Source organism: Convolutriloba macropyga, chromosome 1 (assembly GCF_964194025.1).
Source record: "Convolutriloba macropyga chromosome 1, txConMacr16.3, whole genome shotgun sequence".
Classification (NCBI taxonomy): Eukaryota; Metazoa; Xenacoelomorpha; order Acoela; family Convolutidae; genus Convolutriloba; species Convolutriloba macropyga.
In genome coordinates, this window is record NC_134468.1 from 73,899,350 (window position 1) to 73,921,170 (window position 21,821).

The following is a 21,821-nucleotide window of genomic DNA, read 5'->3' on the forward strand; positions in this document are numbered from 1 at the left end:
AACACTAATCAATAATCACTGGCGTTTTTTTAAAATGTTTTACTTCGAAAAAAATTCCTGCATGTGGAGGATTCCTTGTGTATGTGGCAGCTACATCTCCCGGGAAAAATATTGAATTTTGAAATTGAGTTTGGAGTGAAATTCGTAGAGAGCCAAATCGAAAGGCAAAACTTTGCTGGGGATTTATAGGCGTTAAAACTGAAATAAAACAAGCTTCTGTTGCGTTGCTGCAATTGCTAGACCACGTTCCTGGGTGGTGGTCGTAGCATTCATCAATATGTGTTTTTTGCAGAATGTTGGAATTGCTTCTTTTTCTACTGAACACCGAGCGCCGAATCGTACATTGAGGTCTCTCCAAAAGGAAGGTAATTACTGTTTAATGACTTGCAAACCACACTCATTACTTTAAAATACGCAATTACTTACTTCTTCAGCAAGTTGTCTGCTTGTCAATGTGGCAACCAATTTTTTCTGAACAGGTTATTGTTTGTGTTGTCAAACGTTTGGTTTTGTTGGTTCTGTGTTGTTAGGTTGATTTCTGTTTTGGAAACACCTGGTGAAGCATACAATGTTTTGACTTACTTAATTATAATGATATATTCAATAGACCAGTGTATCTGTGTTCCGCATTTGACACTTGTTTTTGTAAAAAACAATTGAGTATGGGTTTTTGTGTCTCAGCTGAACATCACTGTTTGGTCTCTTTTCTTTGTCATGGCGTTTTAAACCTGCAGATCAGTACAATTTGATAAAAATTCAAAATGTCCTTTTTTGTAATTTTATTAGCTCGTTGTTGATTTTGTCTTGCCAATTGACGTGAATTTGTCTCCCGTTTGAAAATTCGTTTTTAGTTTTTTCCAGATGCTGTGAGCTTGTTTCATGTGTTTTTCTCTGTAGACTACTTTAAAGACAAGACTAGAAAAAGTTTTTTCTACGCCAGTTTTTATGGACGCTGGGATTTCGTCATTATACCTTAAGATGAGTGTAATGGTTGTGCAACAGCGGAGCCCCTTTTATCGGTAAAGTTTTCTCCAATGAGTGGTTTGAGTTCATCTGACACAGCTGTAAATTCGGAATCAGGAATGTGCCAACCGTTACTTGAGACGTCTTATTTGATCAGCTTATTGGTTCATTAGAAAAAATCCATAATGTGGTTTTATTTGCATCGTCAAATTATAATGTTTGGTGATTTTTTCTGTTTTTTGCCTTGCACGGGGCTTGTCAATTTTGCTGCTCTTTTTGCAGCCGACGAGAATTATGATTTTTGTTCTACCAATTCTAATCGGAGAGTCCAGAGATTCGATTTTATTCACCATTCATCATGGCTACCATAATACTAAACTATTGTTTATGGTTAGTGCTAAAATGATTTGGCTGTTTGCTTTCGTTGTTGCTATTAATGTTATGGTCTTTTTGCATGTGTTTTCCTGCAGAATAGTGCTAAGTTATTTCAATGACTGCAATTTGTGTTTTTGTTTCATACGCGCAGTGCTTTTTACGTCGCGTCTCGTTGACAATAGAAGACTACAATATTGACAATTAGAACCTTGTATGCGAAAAGTTGAGTTCGGAATGAAATTGGTAAAGAGCCAAATGCAAGAGCAAGTCTATGCTGGGGGTTTAAAGGTGTTAACGCTAAAAGAAATTGGGATTCTATTTGTGGCTGCGTTTTCTGCACAATTATCATTCCCAGCTGCTTTTTGGTTGCCATGTGAAACGCTAAAAGGGATTCCATCGTCTTTTTGAGAAGTTCGTCGAATCGAGTTTTTCCCATAATAGCCCCCCATGAAATTATAGCTCCCCACTTTGATGTAATTACCATGATTGTTGGCTTTAATTTATCTGAATTTTAAGCTGGGAGGGCAATAATGAAAAAATCCGTTGAATCTTGGTATCCTTAAAATTGGGCACGAATCAGTAAGAACCATCTCAAAATCGGGTTGATTTTTTAATTCCGATTAAAGATGCATTTTTTGGCCGATACCCATTTCAAATGTTTTGTAATCAAAGAAACGTATCTATCAAAGACAACATCAATAATGATTGTTGTGCAGAAATACATATAATGCATAACGGGTTGTTAGGTTTTCAACCAAATAGTGTTTTGAAAGTTGGAGTAATTTTTTTACGTCTGGACCTATTTGGAACATAACTTTGGCACTTTTGTATTTACAAAATTTTTGTACGGTGGCTAAAAAATTGATTACTTGTTCCTTTACCCTGTCAAGAAGCTATACCTAAATCAAAAATGAATTGGCTGGCTCACTTAAGATCTTACCAATAGAGATGCTTGATCGGCTCTCTACTGACTTTACTCTAAGTTCGCGGTTCAATTATGATCACTCGCATTGCATTTCAATACAAATCATTGCCACTTTCCCCGGATGGTGGTTGTGATTCTTATGAATAAGTTTTCCGCAGGGACCACGCTAAGCAGGAGTGGAGAAATTTTTGGCTTAGACCTCTCACATGTGCAATATCCTCAGCTCATTGACAAACTTCGACAAAAAAACAGCTGCCTTGCCTCATGAACACTGATCAATAATCACTGGCGTTAAAAAAGCTTAGCAAAAATTGGTGTGAAAGAAATTGGTTGATAGTTGCACACTTGTGTTGTTGATTCTTTTTTTCTGAATTGGAGTGACATATGCATGTTTTGAATAGTTGGAAAGACACTGTTTTGAATACATTCATTTAAAATATTGCAGATGAATACCAATTGCATATTTTGCCGCCTTTAAAGCCCACGCATGGACAAATCTTGGACCCAGTGATTTATTGTTTTCTAAACTGTCAATTGTTTTGTAAATTTCTGTTGAAGTTAATACTCTAAAATTGAATTTTTCAGAACAATGGTCCAACTTATGGATATTGAGGGGAACGAAAAAACCAGAATATTTGCCCATTTCCGCAAAAGATTTATTAAATGCTTTGCAAATTGCTTTTTTGCCATCGGTCTTTGCTCCGTCTAGAACGTTTAAGTTCCGACTTACGATGTATTTTTTTGACCGATACCAAATTTAAATGATTTCATGTAATCAAAGTAGTGTGTCTATCAAAGGCGACGTCAATATTGAATTTATTTAGGAATACATATAATGCATTACGGGGTGTAAGGTTTTCAATCAAATGGTGATTTGAAGATGTTGTAACTTTTCCTACGTTTGGACTTTTTGTCTCAACGAAAATTTTGGCACTTGTTTGTTCTCAAAACCTTTGTATGGTGGCTATAAAATAGAATACTTGTTTACTCGCAATGCATAAAAATAATGCCCAAGTTCCGTGGGTTGTGGTTGGGAGTGTTACCAAGAAGTTTTCCGCAGGGACCAAGCTAAGCAAGAGTGAATGAATTTTTAGTTTGGGCCTCTCACATGTGCAATTTTTTCAGCTAATTAATAAATTTCGAAGAGCAATACCTGCGCTGCCTCAAGAACACTAATCAATAATAACTTGCCCTCTATTCAAAAGGTGTTACTTGAAAACCAATTCTTGCATGTGGAGGATTCCGTGTTTATGTGGCAGCTGTATCTCCCGGGAAAACTATTGAATGTGTGAAATTGAATTCCGAATGAAATTTGTACTGAACCGAATCTGATGGCAAAATTTTGCTGGGGTTTTAAAGACGTTTTAAAATCGGGCGTCTGTTGTGTGGCTGCATTTTCCGCATACATTTCATTCCCAATTGATTTTTGATTGCCTTGTGAAACGCTCAGTGGGGTTCTATCGTCTTTTTGTGAAATTCGTCGAATCGAGTTTTTCCCATTATAGCCCCCATGAAATTATAGCTCCCCACTTTGATGTAATTACCATGATTGTTGGCTTTAAACTATCTGAATATTAAGCTGGGGGGGCTATAATGAAAAAATCCGTTGAATCTTGGTATCCTTAAAATTGAACTGACGTCTGATCAGGAAGTGGTTAGGCGTGAGAGGCATTTCGTCTAAGTCAGCTACATCTCCCGGAGATGTACTTTGTCTCAACCAAAATTTTGGCACTTGTGTATTCACAAAATTTTTTTATGGTAACTAAAAAAAAATGATTACTTGTTCCTTTACCCTGTCAAGAATCTGTATCCTTAAATAATAAATGAATTGGCTTGCTGGTTTAACTCGTTTAGGAATCTTAACAGCTTGGTGTGCTGTCTACTGACTTTACTTTAATTCGCGTTTCATGTTTGGTCACTCGCAATGCATCCCAATACAAATCAAGCCCACGTTCCTCGGGTGGCAGTTGTGAATGTTATCAATGAGTTTTCCGCAGGGACCAGGCTATGAAAGAGTGGATGAATTTTTGAATCGGACCTCTCATATGTACAATTTATTCAGCTAATTGATAAATCGTTTCGACAAACAACGCCTGCCTTGCCTCAAGAACACTAATCAATAATCACTGGCGTTTTTTTAAAATGTTTTACTTCGAAAAAAATTCCTGCATGTGGAGGATTCCTTGTGTATGTGGCAGCTACATCTCCCGGGAAAAATATTGAATTTTGAAATTGAGTTTGGAGTGAAATTCGTAGAGAGCCAAATCGAAAGGCAAAACTTTGCTGGGGATTTATAGGCGTTAAAACTGAAATAAAACAAGCTTCTGTTGCGTTGCTGCAATTGCTAGACCACGTTCCTGGGTGGTGGTCGTAGCATTCATCAATATGTGTTTTTTGCAGAATGTTGGAATTGCTTCTTTTTCTACTGAACACCGAGCGCCGAATCGTACATTGAGGTCTCTCCAAAAGGAAGGTAATTACTGTTTAATGACTTGCAAACCACACTCATTACTTTAAAATACGCAATTACTTACTTCTTCAGCAAGTTGTCTGCTTGTCAATGTGGCAACCAATTTTTTCTGAACAGGTTATTGTTTGTGTTGTCAAACGTTTGGTTTTGTTGGTTCTGTGTTGTTAGGTTGATTTCTGTTTTGGAAACACCTGGTGAAGCATACAATGTTTTGACTTACTTAATTATAATGATATATTCAATAGACCAGTGTATCTGTGTTCCGCATTTGACACTTGTTTTTGTAAAAAACAATTGAGTATGGGTTTTTGTGTCTCAGCTGAACATCACTGTTTGGTCTCTTTTCTTTGTCATGGCGTTTTAAACCTGCAGATCAGTACAATTTGATAAAAATTCAAAATGTCCTTTTTTGTAATTTTATTAGCTCGTTGTTGATTTTGTCTTGCCAATTGACGTGAATTTGTCTCCCGTTTGAAAATTCGTTTTTAGTTTTTTCCAGATGCTGTGAGCTTGTTTCATGTGTTTTTCTCTGTAGACTACTTTAAAGACAAGACTAGAAAAAGTTTTTTCTACGCCAGTTTTTATGGACGCTGGGATTTCGTCATTATACCTTAAGATGAGTGTAATGGTTGTGCAACAGCGGAGCCCCTTTTATCGGTAAAGTTTTCTCCAATGAGTGGTTTGAGTTCATCTGACACAGCTGTAAATTCGGAATCAGGAATGTGCCAACCGTTACTTGAGACGTCTTATTTGATCAGCTTATTGGTTCATTAGAAAAAATCCATAATGTGGTTTTATTTGCATCGTCAAATTATAATGTTTGGTGATTTTTTCTGTTTTTTGCCTTGCACGGGGCTTGTCAATTTTGCTGCTCTTTTTGCAGCCGACGAGAATTATGATTTTTGTTCTACCAATTCTAATCGGAGAGTCCAGAGATTCAATTTTATTCACCATTCATCATGGCTACCATAATACTAAACTATTGTTTATGGTTACTGCTCAAATGATTTGGCTGTTTGCTATTGTTGTTGCTATTAGTGTTATGGTCTTTTTGCACGTGTTTTCCTGCAGAATGGTGCAAAGTGATTTCGATGACTGCAATTTGTTTTTTTATTTCATCCGCGCAGTGCTTTTTGCTTCGCGTATCGTTGACAATAGAAGACCACAATATTGACAATTAGAACCTTGTGTGCAAGAAGTTGAGTTCGGAATGAAATTGGTAGAGAGCCAAATCCAAGAGCAAGTCTATGCTGGGGGTTTAAAGGTGTTAACGCTAAAAGAAATTGGGATTCTATTTGTGGCTGCGTTTTCTGCACAATTATCATTCCCAGCTGCTTTTTGATTGCCATGTGAAACGCTAAAAGGGATTCCATCGTCTTTTTGAGAAGTTCGTCGAATCGAGTTTTTCCCATTATAGCCCCCCATGAAATTATAGCTCCCCACTTTGATGTAATTACCATGATTGTTGGCTTTAATTTATCTGAATATTAAGCTGGGAGGGCAATAATGAAAAAATCCGTTGAATCTCGGTATCCTTAAAATTGGGTACGAATCAGTAAGAACCATCTCAAAATCGGGTTGATTTTTTAATTCCGATTAAAGATGCATTTTTTGGCCGATACCCATTTCAAATGTTTTGTAATCAAAGAAACGTATCTATCAAAGACAACATCAATAATGATTGTTGTGCAGAAATACATATAATGCATAACGGGTTGTTAGGTTTTCAACCAAATAGTGTTTTGAAAGTTGGAGTAATTTTTTTACGTCTGGACCTATTTGGAACATAACTTTGGCACTTTTGTATTTACAAAATTTTTGTACGGTGGCTAAAAAATTGATTACTTGTTCCTTTACCCTGTCAAGAAGCTATACCTAAATCAAAAATGAATTGGCTGGCTCACTTAAGATCTTACCAATAGAGATGCTTGATCGGCTCTCTACTGACTTTACTCTAAGTTCGCGGTTCAATTATGATCACTCGCATTGCGTTTCAATACAAATTATTGCCACTTTCCCCGGGTGGTGGTTGTGATTCTTATGAATAAGTTTTCCGCAGGGACCACGCTAAGCAGGAGTGGAGAAATTTTTGGCTTAGACCTCTCACATGTGCAATATCCTCAGCTCATTGACAAACTTCGACAAAAAAACAGCTGCCTTGCCTCATGAACACTGATCAATAATCACTGGCGTTAAAAAAGCTTAGCAAAAATTGGTGTGAAAGAAATTGGTTGATAGTTGCACACTTGTGTTGTTGATTCTTTTTTTCTGAATTGGAGTGACATATGCATGTTTTGAATAGTTGGAAAGACACTGTTTTGAATACATTCATTTAAAATATTGCAGATGAATACCAATTGCATATTTTGCCGCCTTTAAAGCCCACGCATGGACAAATCTTGGACCCAGTGATTTATTGTTTTCTAAACTGTCAATTGTTTTGTAAATTTCTGTTGAAGTTAATACTCTAAAATTGAATTTTTCAGAACAATGGTCCAACTTATGGATATTGAGGGGAACGAAAAAACCAGAATATTTGCCCATTTCCGCAAAAGATTTATTAAATGCTTTGCAAATTAATTTTTCTTTAGGAATACATATAATGCATTACGGGGTGTTAGGTTTTCAATCAAATAGTGATTTGAAGATGTTGCAGCTTTTCTTACGTTTGGGATTTTGTCTCAACGAAAATTTCGGCGCTTGTTTGTTATCAAAACCTTTGTATGGTGGCTATAAAAATTGAATACTTGTTTAATTTGTCAGGAATCCGGATTCTGTATCCCTAAATCATAATTGAAATGACTGGCTGATTTAACTCGATTAAGATTCTTACCAATAGCGGTGCTGGATTTGCTTTCTACTGACTTTACTCTTAGTTCGCGTCTCAGGTATGATTGCTCGCAATGCATAAAAATAATGCCCAAGTTCCGTGGGTTGTGTTTGGGAGTGTTACCAAGAAGTTTTCCACAGGGACCAAGCTAAGCAAGAGTGAATGAATTTTTAGTTTGGGCCTCTCACATGTGCAATTTTTTCAGCTAATTAATAAATTTCGAAGAGCAATACCTGCGCTGCCTCAAGAACACTAATCAATAATAACTTGCCCTCTATTCAAAAGGTGTTACTTGAAAACCAATTCTTGCATGTGGAGGATTCCGTGTTTATGTGGCAGCTGTATCTCCCGGGAAAACTATTGAATGTGTGAAATTGAATTCCGAATGAAATTTGTACTGAACCGAATCTGATGGCAAAATTTTGCTGGGGTTTTAAAGACGTTTTAAAATCGGGCGTCTGTTGTGTGGCTGCATTTTCCGCATACATTTCATTCCCAATTGATTTTTGATTGCCTTGTGAAACGCTCAGTGGGGTTCTATCGTCTTTTTGTGAAATTCGTCGAATCGAGTTTTTCCCATTATAGCCCCCATGAAATTATAGCTCCCCACTTTGATGTAATTACCATGATTGTTGGCTTTAAACTATCTGAATATTAAGCTGGGGGGGCTATAATGAAAAAATCCGTTGAATCTTGGTATCCTTAAAATTGGGTACGAATCAGTAAGAACCATCTCAAAATCGGGTTGATTTTTTAATTCCGATTAAAGATGCATTTTTTGGCCGATACCCATTTCAAATGTTTTGTAATCAAAGAAACGTTTCTATCAAAGACAACATCAATATTGATTGTTGTGCAGAAATACATATAATGCATAAGGGGTTGTTAGGTTTTCAACCAAATAGTGTTTTGAAGGTTGGAGTAACTTTTTTACGTTTGGACCTATTTGGAACATAACTTTGGCACTCTTGTATTCTCAAAATTTTTGTACGGTGGCTAAAAAATTGATTACTTGTTCCTTTACCCTGTCAAGAAGCTATACCTAAATCATAAATGAATTGGCTGGCTCACTTAAAATCTTACCAATAGAGGTGCTTGATCGGCTCTCTACTGATTTTACTCTCAGTTCGCGGATCAATTATGATCACTCGCATTGCATTTCAATACAAATCATTGCCACTTTCCCCGGATGGTGGTTGTGATTCCTATGAATAAGTTTTCCGCAGGGACCAGGCTAAGCAGGAGTGGAGAAATTTTTGGCTTAGACCTCTCACATGTGCAATATCCTCAGCTCATTGACAAACTTCGACAAAAAACAGCTGCCTTGCCTCATGAACACTGATCTATAATCACTGGCGTTAAAAAAGCTTAGCAAAAATTGGTGTAAAACAAAATGGTTGATAGTTGCACACTTGTGTTGTTGATTCTTTTTTTCTGAATTGGAGTGACATATGCATGTTTTGAATAGTTGGAAAGACACTGTTTTGAATACATTCATTTAAAATATTGCAGATGAATACCAATTGCGTATTTTGCCACTTTTAAAGCCCACGCAGGGACAAATCTTGGACCCAGTGATTTTTTGTTTTCTAAACTGTCAATTGTTTTGTAGATTTCTGTTGAAGTCAATGTTCTAAAATAGAATTTTTCAGAACAATGGTCCAACTTATGGATATTGAGGGGAACGAAATCACCAGAATTTTTGCCCATTTCCGCAAAAGATTTATTAAATGCATTGCAAATTGCTTTTTTGTCATCGGTCTTGGCTCCGTCTAGAACGTTTTAGTCCGACTTACGATGTATTTTTTTGACCGATACCGATTTTAAATGATTTCTTGTAATCAAAGTAACGTGTCTATCAAAAGCGACATCAAAATTAAATTTTGTTTAGGAATACATATAATGCATTACGGGGTGTTAGGTTTTCAATCAAATGGTGATTTGAAGATTACGTTTGGGATTTTGTCTCAACAAAAATCTTGGCGCTTGTTTGTTATCAAAATCTTTGTATGGTGGCTATAAAAATTGAATACTTGTTTACTATGTCAGGAATCCGGAATCTGTATCTCTAAAACATAATTGAAATGACTGGCTGATTTAACTCGATTAAGAGTCTTACCAATAGCGGTGCTGGATTTGCTTTCTACTGACTTTACTCTTAGTTCGCGTCTCAGGTATGATTGCTCGCAATGCATAAAAATAATGCCCAAGTTCCTTGGGTTGTGGTTGGGAATGTTACCAAAAAGATTTCCGCAGGGACCAAGCTAAGCAAGAGTGAATGAATTTTTAGTTTGGGCCTCTCACATGTGCAATTTTTTCAGCTAATTAATAAATTTCGACGAACAATACCTGCGCTGCCTCAAGAACACTAATCAATAATAACTTGCCCTCTATTCAAAAGGTGTTACTTGAAAACCAATTCTTGCATGTGGAGGATTCCGTGTTTATGTGGCAGCTGTATCTCCCGGGAAAACTATTGAATGTGTGAAATTGAATTCCGAATGAAATTTGTACTGAACCGAATCTGATGGCAAAATTTTGCTGGGGTTTTGAAGACGTTAACGCCATAGAAATCGGGCGTCTAATGTGTGGCTGCATTTTCCGCATACTTTTCATTCCCAATTGATTTTTGATTGCATTGTGAAACGCTCAGTGGGGTTCTATCGTCTTTTTGAGAAGCTTTTTGAATCGAGCCTTTCTCATAATAGCCCCCCATGAAATTGTAGCCACCCATTATGGTATAATTACCATGATTGGGGGCTTTAAGTTATCTGACTACTAAGCGGTCGGGGACTCTATTGAAAAAGATCCGTTGAATCTCGGCATCCATAAAACTAAGTACGAATCAAAGAGAACGAATTCAAAAACGGGTTGATTTTTTAATTCCAACTTACGATGCATTTTTTGACCGGTACCCATTTTAAATGTTTTGTAATAAAAGAAACGTGTCTATCAAAGACAAGGTCATTATTGATTGATGTGGAGAAACACATATAATGCATGACTAGGTTTTAGGTTTTCAATCACATTGTGCTTTGAAGGTTCTAGTATTTTTACGGTTGGACTTTTTGTCTCGACCAAAATTTTGGCACCTGTGTATTCCGAAAAATTTTTTGTACGGTGGCTAAAAAATTGATCACTTGTTCCTTCACCCTGTCATGAATCTATTCCTAAATCATAAAAGAATTGGCTGACTCGTTGAAGTTTCTTACCACTAGAGGTGCCTAATTTGCTCTCTATTGACTTTACTCTCAGTTCGCGGTTCATTTATGATCAATCGCAATGCATCCCAATGCAAATCCTGCCCACGTTCACCGGGTGGTGGTTGTGATTGTAATCAATAAGTTCTTCACATGGACCAGGCTCAGCAAGAGTGGAGGAATTTTTGGCCTGGACCTCTCACCTGTGCAAAATCCTCAGCTCATTGATAAACTTTGACAAGCACTGCCTGTCCTGCCTCAAAAACACTAAACAATTATCACTTGCGTTTCTTCAAAAAGTGTTACTTCGAAGCCATTTGCTGTGCGTGGAGGATTCCTTGTTTATGTGGCAGTGGCATCTCCCGGGAAAACTGTTGTGAGTGTGAATTTGAGTTCCGAATGAAATTCGTGGAGATCTAAATCGAAATACAGAATTTGGCTGGGGATTTGAAGGCGTTAAAGCTATAAAACAACAAGCTAATGTTGTGTTGCCGCATTTGCTGGAGACCTTTCATTCTTAATTGCTTTTTGATTGCCATGTGAAATGCTTAGTGGGGTTCTTTCGTCTTTTTGAGAAGATCTTTGAATAGCGGTATCCATAAAATTGTCTACGAATCGGTACGAAAGATCTAAAAAATAAAATTTTTCTCTAATTTTTGCTTACGATATATTTTTTTGGCCAGTAACCTTTTTAAATGTTCTTTTTTTGTAATCAAAGAAACAGGTCTATCAAAGGAAACATCAATATTGATTTTTGTTGAGAAAAACATATAATGCATAACGGGGTGTTAGGTTTTCAATCAAATGGTGCTTTGAAGGGTGTAGTAACTTTTTTTACGTTTGAAATTTTTGTCTCAACAAAAACTTTGACAACATTTTTGTTTGGTTGCTGTAAAAACTGAATACTTGTTTACTATGTCAAGATTTTGTATCCCTTAATCATAATTGAAATGGCTGGCTGATCTAATTTGATTAAGATTCTCACTAATAGCGGTGCTGGCTTTGTTTTCTACTGACTTTACTCTTAGTTCACGTCTCAGGTATGGTCGCTCGCTTGCAATGGTGGAATGATTGGAATGTTATCAATCATTTTTCCGCGTGGACCAATCTGAGCAAGAGTGAATGAACGTTTAGCTCGGGCCTCCAACATGTACAAAATTTTCAGCTCATTGATAAATTTTGCCATGCAATACCTGCCCTGCCTCAAAAACACTAATCCATAATCAGTTGCGTTTCTTAAAAGAATGTTACTTCGAAAACAATTCCTGCATTTGGACGATCCCTTGTTTATGTGGCAGCTGCATCTCCAGGCAAAACTGTTGAATGTGTGAAATTGAAATCCGAATGAAAACGTAAAGAAACAAGTCCAATGGCAAAACATTTCTGGGGATTTGAAGGCGTTAACGCTAAAAGTAATCGGGCTTCTGTTGAGTGGCTGCATTTTCTACAGACTTTTTATTGCCAATTGATTTTTGGTTACCTTGTGAAACGCTCAGTGGGTTTCTATCGTCTTTATGAGAAGCTCCTTGAAACGAGACTTTCTCATAATAGCCCCCCATGTAATTGTAGTCCCCCGTTATTGTTTAATTACCGTTATTGGGGGCTTTAACTTATCTAACCACTAGGCTTGGGGGGCTATAATGAAACGATCCCTTGAATCTCGGTATTCATAAACTTTGGTACGAATCAGTAAGAACGATGTCAAAAACGGAGTGATTTTTTTCCAAACATGTTAATTCATAATGTAATCGAAACTTTGAAGTTGACATGCCTTCAGAATAATCAGGAATATTTATTGAAATGATCAAAATTATACATTAATCTTCTAATTATTAATCGATGGTACCCGTTAAGCTGTTGGTTCCACTATTTAAAAAAATAGGAAACAAATGATCCTTTTTGTCTATCTATTGAAAAGTTTTCATGCTGACGTTGCAAAAGCTCTGTTAAATTTTTTTGAAAAGAGTTTTGTTCTTAGTCGCTCTTACGTTAAAGGGAAACTTATTTCATTTTCAAATGCTCTTCCAAATCAATGATCTTTTACTTCTGCTTAGTATACTTTCGCGTTTTTGTTCTGCTTAGTATACTTTTTTTAATGATTCTTATACTGTCCTCTTATTCAAGTATGTGTGGAATTTCAATACACTAAACTTTGAAATAATTAATTCATCTGGTAGGACATGCATTTTGAGAAGAATACCACAACAATGATCAAATTTACGTTCATATAACACACTTTTTTGCTCCAATTAATCTGTCGATTTATATGCTGTATGTTTTTTGCTGACAATGTTTGTAAATAAACTCCACTGAATGAAAAATGAGACTGGACTAAAGATTTGAATACTTGCCCCCTTACATCCAAAGATATATGATTTCTTACCAGATATAGTGAGCAAATGCTGGTCACTATTTCTTAAACTACATTTAGATGTGCTTCAAAAATCAATTTTGTGTCAAGGTGTATTCCCAGAAAATGACAACTCTCTTTAACTAAACTTCCTTAAAAAATAACTTCTCGTTCTAATTCATCCCCGGTAAAAAAAGTAACTATGTTTTATCAGCTCTTAAAGAGAGTTGATTTTCTTTCAAGTAACTGTTCTCCTTCAAAAAGATATTTTTGATTAATGCTGCAAATTGAACATGCTCAAAGTCATCTGTGATTTTTTTCTGAAATATCGTGAATTTAAAAAAGAAAAATTAGGGGTCCTAATACTGTGTCTTGTGGTACTCCATGATTTACGTATTTTGAGACCCCGGTCTCTATTTTGACGCATTGTGATCTTTCTTTGAGAGAAAATTTCAATAAATTAACTGCAGGCTCGGAGAATTGAAAGCACTCTGCTGTTTTAAGAAGAACCACACTGCTTTTTTTTGGAAGCACTCTGATTTTGTAAGAAAAACAAATGGTGCGAAACTGAATTGAGTGTTTTTGCGAGGTCTAAGAAAATTGACGATTTTTGTGGTTTTTCCGATTTTCATGGTTTTATATTACTGTCTCAGTGAAAAACAATACTGCATCTGTTGATGATTTTTTGTTTTGGAATCAAAATTGCGCTTCATTCAACAGATTGTTTTAACTAATATGATCCATCTTTTGGAAAAAAAAAGTTCTCAAAAATCTTAGCAAAAGTTGGTGTGACCGAAATTGGTCGATAGCTGCACACTTGTGTTTTTGATCCCTTATTTTGAAATGGAATAACATATGCATGTTTTGAATAGTTGGAAAGACACTATTGAGTACATTCATTAAAAATATTGCAGATGAGTACCAATTGCGTATTTCGCCGCCTTTAAAGCGCACGCATGGACAAATCTGGGACCCAGTGATTTATTGTTTTCTAAACTGTCAATGGTTTTGTAGATTTCTGTTGAAGTCTATCCTCAAAAATTAAATTTTTCAGAACAGTGGTGCAACTTATGGATATTGAGGGAAACGAAATTAACAGAATATTTGCCCATTTCCCCAAAAAATTTTAAATGCATTGCAGATTGCTTTTTTGTCAACGGTCTGGGCTGCGTCTAGACCGTTTTAATTCCGACTTACGTTGTATTTTTGGCCGGTACCGATTTTAAAAGATTTTTTGTAGTCAAAGAAACGTGTCTATCAAAGACAACAGCAAAATTGATTGTTGTGCAGAAATACATATAATGAAGAACGGGGTGTTAGGTTTTCAATCAAATGGTGCTTTGAGGAGTGTAGTAATTGTTTTACGTTTGGACCTTTTTGTCTCATTCAAATTTTTTGCACTTGTGTATTCTCAAAATTTTTGTACAATAGCTAAAAAAAATTGATTACTTGTTCCTTTACCCTGTCAAGAATCTTTCCCTAAATCATAAATGAATTGGCTGGCTCGTTTAAGGTTCTTACCAATGGCGGAGCTTGATTTGCTCTCTACTGACTTTACTCTTAGTTCGCGGTTCATGTATGATCGTTCGCAATGCATCGCCATACAAATCATACCCACGTTCCCCGGGTATTGGCTGTGAATGTTATCAATAAGTTTTCCGCAGGGAACAGGCTGGGACCAGACTAATCAATAATCACTGGCGTGTCCTCGAAATGTGTTACTTCGAAACCAATTCCAGCTTGTGGAGCATTCCTTATTATTTTTAATATTTTTATTATTATTAGGGATTTGTGAAACTTTCACGGGGAGTATAAGTCCCGGATTTATAACATAGAATTTGCACGACAATTCTGGCATAGGCACAAAAAGATCCATCTACAGAAATTATTCTCAGCCCAGTTTTCATTGAAAATTTTTTCACATTAATTCTAGAAGTCTTCCTTTCAAACTATTGTTGTCGAAGAAGTTAATTTTCCTTTGGCTGATGTTCACCCGAAATCCTGTTTTTTCCCAAAAATTGAGTCTCTGCGCTTCGTATCGAATCTCTGGCAGTATAACATTAGAACTTCTTTCGGCCCATTAAATAACATAATAATTGCGAAACTCAACATCGTACTTTCCTGACACTATGCTGCTAAAAAGTGGAAGATCTTTTAGGACTTTAAAGTAGAGTGGTGGCAGCTTTGAACAATAGCTTCTCTGTGACAATTTCTGTTTGTCATTCATTTCATGACCTTTTTTTAAACCGCTCTAAAAATTGATACTTGTTTCGCTTTAGCTCCCAGCATTCAGATGCAAACATTAATGTCGGGCTTATAATAGCTCTATATAAGTGAACCTTAGTTTTCATGTAGATTCTGCAGCTGGTGTTCCTTCGAATGAGATAAAACGCCTTCATTTCTTTCGCTATTCGGTTCCGCACATTTTCTATCCAATTTAGTGTCGACTATAGTTAGCCCAAGATCTTTAACGGCCCTCTTCTCTTGGATCAAATTATTTTCTAGAGAGAGTACAACCTCCTCGACACGACTCCCGAAAGCAAATTGTGTAAAAGAGCACTTTTTGTAATTGAAAAGGAGGCAGTTTTGGATTTTCCAGTTGTAGAGATTGTTTAGATCAACTTGCAGCTTGTCTAGACTGTCATTTTTGGAACAATGGATTAGTTTTCAATCATCTGCAAACAAGAGTGCCAAAGACGAAAATACTACATTTGGCAGGTCGTTAATGTAGATCAGAGGTCCCAGTACAGAGCCTTGAGTCCCAGTACAAAGATAGGTCCCAGTACAGAGCCTTGAGGAACTCCGCAAGAGACCAGACGTTTCTCAGATTGGTTGCCGTGAACATTTACGCTTTGTGTTCTGCCAGTCAGATAATCTTTAATAAGTAAAAAGAGACTTCGTGGTATATTCATCCTTGCTAACTTCATCAAAATTGAATGCTTTATTTTGTCAAACAGCAGTAGGAAACAGAACTCTTCCGATGCACTAAGATTTTCAAAGATATTGGATAGACTCAAGATAAACTGCAGGATTACAGACCTCCGCGGTACAAAACCAGGATGTAATGCTGTTCAACAAATGTTCTGAGAAAAAACTTAAAAACTTTGGATATGATGTTGAGCAGTGTGACAGGTCTATAATTTTTCACTTCACTTTAATTCCTTGTGTATGTGGCAGCTGCATCTCCGGGGAAAACTTTTGAATGTGTGAAATTAAGGGCTAGCCATCTCCGGTCGAGCCTAAGCTCATACTTATACCACCTCAATTGTTTATAGCCTAATCAGCTTTTTATTCGGATAATATGAATAATCTATGAATTGTGCCTTCAACTACGGAACAATTTTTTCTGCCATCTTTATCCGAACGCGTGCTTAAAACGGTTTGACGATCGTAAGTAGTAAATAGTTTTATTTAATGCCTATTAACAGTTATACTCTTTGAAAGCTAAATAAAAGTGTAAGGAACATGGAGCTCATGGTGGAAATAATGGAGCACATAAATTGTAGTAGTAGTAGTAGTAGTAGTAGACAGGGGTTTTAGGGTTGACGCACGGGTTTTGGAACCCTCAGCTCAGTTTATAAGTATCAGTTTTAAGCCGTCAGAATAAGTAGTTGTTCAAGTTCATTACAGTTTTTACAGGTGCATGTTATTTGCCATGAGCACGGTTTCTGCATTGTTGTAGTGTTTAACAAACAGTTTCCAGTATATATCGCTCAACCTCTTTTTACTCCATAGTCGTAGTTCTACATCTAGAAATTTCTTGAAGATGTTTGCCAGGCGTTTCGCTCTTACGTAGGTGTTAAGTTACAACCAGTCTTTTGTAGTTTTGTTTTCGGCATTAAATTCTCGTGTTCCTTGTGTAGTGTTTCCGTTCAAGTAGGAAAGGTTATCCGCGTTAGCATCATATTCCTTCATATTCCTATTTGGAGACCAAGCCTGGGAACCACACACAAGGGTTATGCAAGAAATATTTTAAAGGTTAGCGTATAATCTGCTATTTCAGATTAGAATGGGAAAGAAGAAAAGTGGCAAGGCTAAAAGTGGAAAAGGCAAGAAAGGGAAAAAAGGAGACGATGAACAAATGTCAATAAGGGAGGCGATTTTGGCCTATCAGTATGTTTTCTAATTTTACTTTGATTTCAATTTGAATTCAGGCGTTGTTATTGAAAATTTACTGTGTTCAGGATCAACATCAAAGAGCAGTTGTTGGAGGATTTAAATTATGAAGCTGAGAGTCTGCAAAAGAAAATTGAAAAGGGCCAAGAAAGAGTAAGCGATGTCTTTCCGTTTTAACCAATGTATGGCTGTTCCGCATGTCGTAATGTTGATCTCTCGGTTTGCAGAATTTGAAACTGAAAGACGAGCAGTTAGGACATCTAACGTCTGTAGTGAGAGAAGTTAGAACTGAAGAAGATGGTGACAAGCGGGATCCTATCTCAGGAAGAGCGGCTATCGAGGAAGCACTTCATGACTTGTGGCTGACTGATCAGAACGAAACCAAAGACGTTGTTGGTAAGTTTGCGAAAAATACTATTTTCACAACTCCTTTTAACAGGCTGAAGAAGACCGATAAAAATTTTTGGACACGGACTGCGCGACTTATGAACAGCCTAAAAAAGCACATACCTGAAATTGAATTAACGAAATCAAGACTGACAAAGATGTATCACGAATTCTTCGATAGGAGCTACAATGAGATGGAACCCTGCACCTGGCGAATTCTCCCTCTCTGTGGCTCCTGTAACCCTGCCAAGAAAATTGTGCCAGCTGAAAACTGAAGAGTGAATTTCACCCCTGGTCTCGTCCTAAAGCCTATCTACTACTACTACAATAATTTTTAACTGTTGTTTTAGTCGTGGCTGTCATTATATCATTTTTATCTGACCGATTGGACTTTACGATTAAATTTTTTCCCTTGCGAAAATTGAACCGTGAAATAGTAATCGTACGCCAGGATTGCAATGCTTTTTGAGGCACAGACTAGCAAAAGTGAAAAATGACGGCAGTGAAAATTGCTAATCTTTTCCCGGATTTCTGCAATTCCCTGTCAAAAGTTTTTTTGGGTTAAATTTATTCATGGAGAGTTTTTTTTAGTTGTTTTAGTTTATTCAATAATTGTTGTGATAAACGTATTCAATAATTGCTTTGATGAACTGTCTAGCATAATTGTTGTGACAAACTTATTAAATAGCATATTCTTTGCTATTTGATAAGTAGTGTTTCAGTTTAGCTTACTGTCGACGAACCGGAAATATGTTTGGACTGCCCTAGATAAGGGATTTTAGAGTTCTGGTTAATGTGAAGTGCGATCTTTAGGATATTCAATTATCAAATTTATCAGTTCGCGTCAAGGGAGAAATCAACGCGATTATCAAAAACAAGAAAATCAAGTCCCGGTTAGGGCACAAAAATAACGAATCATCAGAAGTCCCGGTCAAGGCAGAAAAATCACGAGTCAACAGAAGTCCCGGTTAGGGCAGAAGTCTACAAATATGGACAACAGTATAACTCTTCGGTCGTGGGCCGAGCAGACAACATGTTTTTTTTGCAACGCTAGAACACAAAGTTGATAAGATCAATTGTGCAACCTGTCATAAAGTTGCTCATTTAAAATGTGCGGGACTCGGAATGCCTGTGAAAGGTCGTATGCTCTGGAACTGTCTAGACTGTGGACCGCATTCTCTGGGTGCACTCACTGCTGTTGTGTTGGAACTGAAACAAACAATACCTTCTTTAGAAACTGTCCCGGAAGATGTCAGGTCTCTGAATCTAGAGGTCACTACACTTATACCTCAACCTAATTATAGCTCGGTCGTACAGAGATCAACCCAGAATGAAAATATTTCTTTAAACCCTAACTACAGAACTGAAAACGGAATTTTTTGGTTTTGAACTCGCAGGCTAAAGCAAGTTTCCTTATCCTTCTTTCAGGAGTCGTTTTAACAGCACGAACAGCTCAAAAAAGACATAAACCGGACTATGAGAATGACGATTATGCAATAAACGCTGAGAATTTTCAGGTGAGAAAGAGAACAACGCGACCACGAAGGCAAAACTTCGATACGAAGCAGAGCCATGATGATTTTAATGGTATCAAGAAAAAACTATGGGAAGGATTTTTCTTGGGAGATTTAATTCAAACTGCACGCAAACTATGATTAGAAACTGGTGTAGTGATGGTGGCGCCAATGTACACCACTTGCGAGAAGTTACAAAGCTTCCTCTAGTTTTCTCTGAAGATGCGCATGAAACAATTATGGAACACAGTTTTTGGCCAAGCAATGTGGTTCATGGCCGTTTCTTTTTGAATGATGATGCTCGGAACTGGTTGAGATGCTTACACCAGACTCTTCCCATGAAACTTGATTCAAATTTGTAACGTGTGCTCTTTTAAACGCACGTTCACTCAGAGTAAAATTGAGCAATTTGAGGAGGAAATTCTAATCAACGAATACGATATTTTCTTAATGAATCTTGATATCCTCGAATGTTGATGAAAATTGGATTATAAAGCAACTCTACTCCAGTTCACACTGTTTTGATTATTTCAATGTTCCTAGAACGTATGGAAAAGGTGGTGGACTCATTGCAATTTTTAAGAGACACATATTTCACGCTTACTTCACACGGCTGCACTCCGTTTTTAGAGTACGCATGGTTTCAGTTGGAAACCAAATGAATTTTTTTTATTTGTTTGCTATATTGTCCGCGAATTGCTAACTCTACTGATTTTTAGAAATTCCTTTATGACGATGTGTTGCCATCATAAGTGGAAGGAGATGTAATTACTATGAGCGATTTTGATCTTCCCCATAGCACCAGATTTACTAATTTTTTAGTAGAATCAAGTCCTATAGAACCGACTCATGAGAGTGGAAATATTTTTGACCTAATCATTACAAATAACTGCGAAATAGTCTCATTATTGGCAGTAAAGGAACTGAGTTTCCGGGATCCGAAATTAATCAAATCCCTGATGGCATCAAAGGTAACAGCACAACAATCCTCAGTGTGTTCAGAAAATATAGAATTGTGGACTGGAAAGAATTTAGCAATGCTTTGGAGTTATCGTTAGCTCTCAATCAGCACATCACAAACACACATGACCTTGCAGAATTGCTCGTTGATACATATGTTGAAGAAAAATGTGAAAAATACGCGCTGAAAAGCGCAGCACAAAAACAAGAATGTGTCTTTTTTACACAGAGCTCGAATCCCTGAAACGGACGCGTCGCAGAACTGAGCGTGTCTACCAGAAAAATCGAACCCTTGAGATGAAATTAGCGCACCAACAAGCTATTTTAATGTATAAAGAGGCTTTTACAGAAGCGCACCAACAAGCTATTTTAATGTATAAAGAGGCTTTTACAGAAGAAATCGATGAACTTTGACAAAAATGTTAACAAAAACATCAACCTGCGCGTTAAAGTTGCAAACTTCAATCGGTTGTCTGGTGTTTCCATTGTGCACAAGGTTCCAAGAAACTGGGGATGAGTTCAAATGAAAGTTGACCGATTTCAGCTTTTTTTTGAGACAAGGTGCTTGACATCAGAGAGTGAATTCCTACTTCCAGTAATAATGGCCTAAACAGCTTGTTTTTGGTTGATGATTTTCATCAAATCTCAATGTCTCTCGATCAGTTCAATTTAGTGGATTTGGAAAATGTAATCGAAGCTCTAATTGATACTTTGACACAGAACTACCTAGTAGCTATAAGCCGATTCCAAATACATTTCTCAAAATTATTAGAACGATTAGCGGCTGTTCAACTTAGTTAAACATTCAATGATATCTTGCTCCAGCTTGACTCAAACAAAACACAACCGATCTTGGGCTTGGGTCTCTCGGCAGCTTCTGATACAATGAATCATGATATTTTTGGCTGGGCGTTAGAAAATTGTTTTAAAATCAGAGGTAAATTCAAAAGTTTGATCATGTCTTTTATCAGCAAAGTACAAATTAGAAACTGTCTCTCTGCCGATGAAATTTTTGATTTTGATGTACCAAAATGTTCGATCCTTGGACCTCTGCTTTTTACTCTGTACATAACTCCCATTAGTGATCCAATGAAGCAAATTCGGTTGAGTTATCAGGAATATGCAGATGATACATTAATTCTTTCGAGTCTGAGGCAACAAACTTTGGATGATGATATAAGGGATCTAAGCACGAAATTGAGTCTTTTGTTTCAGGCTTTTAGTCAGATAAAGTTTAGAATAAATCCTGATAAGACTGAAATCATTTTAATCTCATCAAGAAATCAAAAATTGAACTTATCTAAGCTTGAATTAGAAGGGGGAAACTCTGAAGTTTAAGCTCAATATTAAATCACTCGGTATAACGATTGAAAAACATCTTTCTTTCAGACGGCACAGAAACTCAGTGACTTCTTCGTGCTATAATGAGTTTCGCAAACTCTGCAAGATCAGACATCATCTTACGATTGAAACGAGAATTAATGTCCAGAACCTAATATCTCGCCTTGATTACTGCAACTCAGTCTTATCTGGAGTACCCAAAACAGAGATTTTGAAATTCTAATGGTTATAGAATGCAGGATGCCGGTGTATCTTTCACTGATAAAGTCCGAATCATGCAAAGATTTCATTCATCATCTACATTGGCTTCCTAATGATGAACGGATTGATTTTAAAGTACTGACTTTTCTATAAAATTTTTCATGTGTCATTTGCCGGATTATTTGAGTC

At 36.8% G+C, this 21,821-nt stretch overlaps 1 protein-coding gene and 1 pseudogene across 1 annotated transcript in view; both read left to right on the forward strand.

Annotated features, from left to right (window-relative positions):
• The window catches only part of LOC142342488 (uncharacterized), a 371,331-nt pseudogene that overhangs the window by 337,335 nt on the left and 12,175 nt on the right, over nt 1-21,821 (forward strand).
• LOC142342481 (mitochondrial potassium channel ATP-binding subunit-like) overlaps nt 18,290-21,821 on the forward strand; it is a 230,834-nt gene continuing 227,302 nt past the window's right edge. The window contains exon 1 of the mRNA XM_075393821.1: nt 18,290-18,302. The gene's annotated coding sequence lies outside the window, so the exon portion shown is untranslated. The remainder of the gene's footprint in view (nt 18,303-21,821) is intronic.